At 39.4% G+C, this 6,380-nt stretch overlaps 1 pseudogene; it reads left to right on the forward strand.

The window, feature by feature from the left end:
- Positions 1–5,222: 5,222 nt before the first annotated feature.
- LOC122746209 lies at positions 5,223–6,067 on the forward strand (annotated as a pseudogene).
- Positions 6,068–6,380: the final 313 nt, after the last annotated feature.

The raw sequence follows: 6,380 nt of genomic DNA on the forward strand, positions 1-6,380 counted from the left end.
AAGGTCACACAGCTAGTAAGTGTCAAGTGTCTGAGGCCGGATTTGAACTCAGGAACTCCTGAATCCAGGGCCGGTGCTTTAACCACTGCGCCATCTAGCCCGCCCCGAGACTAACTTTTTAACAAGAGCTGTGACTTAATGAGAAAATTGAGGAAAAAAACCTGGATCCCAATTAAAAAATTGATTATTAATACAATAGTAAAATAATAATTTTTCTTAGGTGGCTTAAAGCCTGGCCCATCAATCATAATAAAGGCAGAAATGCAGATCAGGTGGGTAGAGAAAAATTACCTAGTCTCCTTTGCTTGGCTTTTTCCCTTTCTGAATGAAATTAATTTTTCATGGTAAAACAGAGGGAAGCTTGGGGGATTTCTAACTCTAAGTTAGATAAGTTAGTTGTTTGGTACAAAAGACTATGTGATTCAATTCTAGACACAGTGAGTTCAAAGAAAAAAGACTATGTACCATATGAGATCACAATCAACAAAAATATCTGTGGCCTTCCAGCATCAGAGGTTTGAGTTGCTTTTCTTTTCATGTGACCTAACCACACAGGTGCTTCTCCATGTGTTAGCCCTCACCTGGCCAAATATTTCCTGAATGTGTGCCTCTTCCTGCAGTGATCTTTATGGTACTCTACTCTTTCCACTAATGGTATCAATGTTTTGGGGGAGAGTGTATCTCAGATTGATAGGGAAAGGATTGTATTGCTATTTTTCTTGCTATGCCATTTCCATTTATTGTTTTTATTTTTGTTTCTTTGAGTAAATCACTAAACTCCTAGTACCCAGTTGCTCTGAGATCTTTCCTAGTTTTAAACCTATGTTCTAACTGTAACGATTGGAATGACGCCACCTGCTGGAGACTTACTGTAGAAGAGTTCTGCCCATGAAGCAAAGGTCTTTGAGGGCAAGACCAGGAGTCTTTTCTTTGGTGTCAGGAAGTGACATTGGCTAGTGGGAGGAAGAGGGAAGAGACTAGCACTCTGTCTCTCGCTTTTCCTGAGGACTCCAGTGGAGAAGGGAGCTAGAAATGTGCTCTCCCTTTAATAGACAGATGAATGTAGGCCTTTCTTTCTCTCTTTACAAATTCTTATTCTCCTTAATAAATGCTTAAAAGTCTAACTCTTGCTAAAGCTTATAATTTATTGGTGACCACTAATTAGATATTTTAGATAGTTTAGCTAGAATTTTAGCTTTAAACATATATGAACTAATTTTTGTCCTCTGGTTGACTACTGAGAGCAAATGAATTTGTGGGGACCAGTGAGCTCGGTTCTTAAGTGGTTTTTGGATCAGAGAGTACCTTGAAATCTGAGGTAGTCCAGACTGGGTTTGGGGGGGGAATCTACAAATAAATGAGGGGGTTTTCAGGTGTATGTTCTGAGTACAAAGAACCTCTATCCATCTCTATGTGCACATATTAAGACAATGTGCACAAAACCACAGTTGGTACTATGGGGAAAGCTCATCATCAATTCAAAGAGCTTATCCATTTGGGAATTACAGAACATAGATATGTGAAATTGTGTAACAACCACAGAACAGCAAACCAGTAACTGCCAGTTCAAACAGGACAAATAAATAGCCACAATAAGTAGAGAAAGGTAGTCAAAGAAATTATGAGAATGGGGTAGGAGAAATAAGAAAAGATGAGATCTAGAGAGTAGGCATAATTAATTAACAGATAAGATGGGAGGATTTCAAAACAGTTATATAATTGTCAAAATAGAAATTACAAAATTGTAAGGGACCTCAGAGGGTTAACAAAGCATAAAATCTGACTGCAATATCCCTGATAAATGACCTTCCAGACTGTCTAAAGACTTAAAGTGACAGGAAATTCACTCCTTCTCAGGGAAGCCCATTACATGTTTTGACAGCTCTAATTGTTAGGAAGTGTTGCCTTATATTGAGCTGAAATTTGCCTTCCTGTCGCTTCAGATGTGGTTAGTATGTTAGTAGTGTAAAGTAGTGAGAATTGGTGACATGGGGCAACTGTAGGCCAATTAATGTCTAGTCTTGAGAGCTAAGCAGAAGAGTTGAATTTAATATGTGAGATAATAGGTAGCTACCTAAGCTATTCCCACCTGACCATTCAGAAGTGAGCTTTGCATCCTAGGTTTTGCAAGAAAGAGCAGAAAGAGGGAAGGAGAAACTGAACCTCTGTCCTCCTCCTAACTTCTTCCTCCTCCACTTCTTAATGCCATTGTAGGAGAGTGTATGGGAGAGGGCAGAGAAGGGCAGTCATGTGTGAAACATATGGGAAGATAGTATGGATGGAAATGTTTGGAGAAGGGGGTCAGGGTTTGTGAAATTTTAGACAATGGAAAACATCTGTGTACATGCAAGATTTAGAGTGGGGGTGTGACCTCTGAAATCATCCTATCTAAGCCCCTTGTTTCACAGGTGAAGAAACCTGAGGCCCGGGAAACTTGCCCATGGTTATTTAGCTAGTAAGTACTTGAAGTGAGATTTGAACCCAGATTTTCTGCCTTCAGAAGAAGGGCTTTTTCCATTGTACCACATTCCTGCCTCTGAGCTACTTTTGTAAAGTCTTAAAGCTTTATATAAAGGCCAGTAATTATGATTTTAGTAGAATCACTAAGAAACAACAATGGATAATGTTGATATTATCCACACTGATTATACAAATGCAAATAGAGACAACTCACAAATAAAGTTAGTAGCATACTATTCAAAGTGAAAGCACAAGTCTTTCCTTTTTATTCCCAATGGGCATTCCATGACAATGACTTAAGGTGACTTAGGAGTTTTATTATTAAACTTTGTTGAGGGTTTCATCTGGATGATGTGTTTACTGCCAAAATATATTGATTTAAAAAGAAGAAAAACCCCAAACTGAAAGGTCTCAGGGAGAAGGTCAAGGTCATTACTGACAAAGTTGCTCATGGAAGGATTCCCCTGGTAGTTTTCTCCTTCCAACTGCTTATGTCCCACCTCCATTGTGAAGCCTCCTCAGCCTGACTCAGTCTATGGTAATCAGCCCTTTCCTGAATTCCAAAGCACCTCTTTCGTATATTTCTTCATTTGACATTTAATTATATGCTTTTCAGTAATTATAAAATAAGGTTAAATAATATTTGTACATCAACTTTGCCAAATGGTTAAAAGGAAAACCCTGTCAATATTAACGTGTTCCCTCCTTCCCATTTTATAAATGTCCTTTGGGAGGCTCAGACAAATTAAGTGACTTACCAAGGTAATATGGCTTCTAAGTGTTGAAGAAGGGATTTGAACCCAGATTTCTGACTCTATCTAGCTCTTTTCAACAAGAAGCATTTGTGCTTCTTCCCATAGCTGTGTTCAGGTTCTTTAAAGGAAAGAAAATAGCTCTGCTGGTGTTCTGCAACCATCCCCTGCTGATTCTGCTTGTACAGAACAATTGGTTCAGATGGAGGTAGATTGGACTCTAGTTATTAGTGAGGCAGACCTCTGCAATCAGTGTGCATTTCAGCCAGGCCAATTCATGGGGGAAATGCAAGCTGTGGTCACCCTCAGTTAGCTTTTTTGCCTGTGGTTAGGTTGGTATGCCATCCCAGAGTCTGGGTACATACATACATATGTATTATGATACATACATGCACACATATTTGTAGAGGCATCTGGGAGGAGGACTGGGAAGGCTGTGTTAATTTCAGTTCAGGGATGCTACTTACCTATGAAGAAGCCCTTAATAGAGTCAACTCTCTATAGGTAAAGCTGTATCTAGCATGCAATGTCCATATTGTCTGGGATAGACCTGTGGCTTGATTGTTACCTGCCAAGCCACTTTGCCAGGGCCTTTAGTAATTCTGCTTCAGATTTAGTACAGAGCTCCACTTGAGACATGGAGGAAATGCTAGGCAATTCCATCCTCATGGATGGAGTAAGAGTATTCAGGAAATATTTGCCAGTGCAGCTCAGTGATGAGCCCTTGCCCCCTACTTTCCCTGGACTAAGACCTTGAAATCAAGTCTCGAGGCAAAACCAAACACACACCACAATCAGCACTGACTTGTCTTCACTTCTCTTCCAAAACCTCTTAAACTGTAGCACAGAGCCCTGCTTTCTTCCAGTGATTGCCTTGACATAGACAGATAGATGAAGTCATGGACAATAAAAAGCCAAGAATTTCCAGCACACACTATAAGAGTTAGTCACATGTACTGTAATAATGTTATCCTCTCTCTTGTTCCCAATGTACCTTGAGAAAGAACCACCCTTTTGGAAGAGCCCTTTCTTTATGGAAGTATTCTTGTAGTAGGCATGTCCTAGCCAGTGATGTCATGCAGGCCCTGGCTAAGAACACACCAGTGCAGGGGAAGACAAAGGGACAGGCTATTTAAGAGGAGTAACAATGAGGATTATGAGAGGAGAGATCATAGAGAATGGTGAGATTAAAGGGAGGAGCAATTGGTGGTTGTGTGTGAGCCAGTTTGTTCAACCCTCTAATGCCATTTGCTCTTAAAGGGACTCTGATAGGCAGGTAATGATAACTCCCTATGGAGAAAAACTCAACAGACTTTGTTCCAGTACTAGAGATAACAGTGTAGATTATGATGCTTGTAGCTAATCTCTGGGGCGTTAGGTAGTATAATGGATAGAGTGCTGGGCCTGGGGTCAGGAAGACCTGACTTCAAATCTGGCCTTAGATACTCACTAGCTGTGTGACCCAGGGCAAGTCACTTAAGCCAGTTTGCCTCAGTTTCCCCACCTGTAAAAATGAGCTGAAGAAGGAAATGGCCCAACTATCCCAGTATCTTGCCATGAAAATTCCATCTGAAGAGTCAGACACAACTGAAGATGCCTGAACAACAACACCTGATCTCTAGAAAGAAAGGCAGTCAATACGAAGCTAAGGGAAAATGAAACCTCCCTGCAGTATCCCTTTCCCAGAGAGCTTACCTTTGTAGCAGAGATTTAAAAAGATAGAACAATAAAACAGCTCAGCAAAATTAATAAAACACTTTGGACACGGTCTGACAATAGAGGATGTTCCAAAGCGAGTAATCAAAGTGAGACACTCTATTAAAGGTACAAATACATATATACTGTTTTAGTTTTCATTGATTACTGTCTTGAGTTTTTAAGTAAACCATCACATTGTTAGCAAATAGAATAGTTTGGTCTCCTCTTTGCCAATGCTAATGCTTTAAATTTTTTTCTGCTTCCGGCGCTGCGGTGGCTAATTCAGCCCGTACCTTCCAGTCCCTCATCAGAATGACAGCCCTTATGAGGAAGTTCATCCATCAGACTGTGAAAAACTGGAATTAACTGCAATGTTAGATATTTTGGTACACAGATTGTGCAAAAGGCAGCAGTAGTACAGTTTGGGGCTATCACTGTTGTCAAAAGACTACCTCTGCCAGAATATGCTAAGGCATTTTGTACTGCTGGAAACACAGAAGATGAAATGGACATGAAAAAAAAAATGTCAAAACCAACATTTGGCAATGTTGGGAGAAAAATTCATCACCGAATTCTTCAGCTATTTGATGGCAATGGGAACAATTTAGGAACGATGCACCGAGCTGAAGTGATTCATCTAATGGAGGAACAAAACCTGAGACTTGTTTTATGGAAAGCTGATGCAGATCCTCCAGTGTACCAGCTAATGACAGGCAGCCAGATTCATGAAGAACAGCTTCAACTTAGAGAGAAAAAAAAAAGTTCAATCAAAAACTGGACCTCCTCAGTTAAAGGAATTTACCTTTTCTTCAAATATTGCTCAACACGATTTGGACACCAAAATGAAACAGGAATAATAATCAATGGATTGAGAAAAAATGTCAAGTCCAAATTACAGTAAAGAAAGGGAAAACTACAGACCCAGAAGATAACTGGAAGAGTTCTTTAATAAAATTCTCAAGACTATGCCTGAACTAGCTATTTTTGCATCCAAGCCCAAGACCACGAAAGATGGAAGAGCTGCAACCTGTGTTTTTCACCACTTGAGTAATAAAGAGATGAATGAATATAGAAGAAGTAAAGAGACTCAAACAAATAGAGATACTCTGAATAATGAAAATCATGATAATACAGAATCAAATATTCTGCAGCAATGATGTATTTTAATATAAAATTTTAAGGACGAGAAGGAAAATATTTTTTAATAAAAAAGCTATTTTACATAAAAAAAAGAATGGCAAAAAAATGACCGCCTTTGTTCCCAATGATGGTTGCTTGAACTTTATTGAGGAAAACGATGAAGTTTTGGTTGCTGGATTTGGTCAAAAAGCTCATGCTGTTGGTCTGAAGTCCACTTCAAGGTTGTGAAAGTTGCAAATGTTTCCTCTTCTGGCCTTGTACAAAGGCAAGAAGGAAAGACCAAGATCATAAAAATTGTATGATGTCTTTGTCATAGTAAACAGTTTTCAT

The sequence above is a fragment of the Dromiciops gliroides genome, chromosome 3, assembly GCF_019393635.1.
Source record: "Dromiciops gliroides isolate mDroGli1 chromosome 3, mDroGli1.pri, whole genome shotgun sequence".
Lineage (NCBI taxonomy): Eukaryota > Metazoa > Chordata > Mammalia > Microbiotheria > Microbiotheriidae > Dromiciops > Dromiciops gliroides.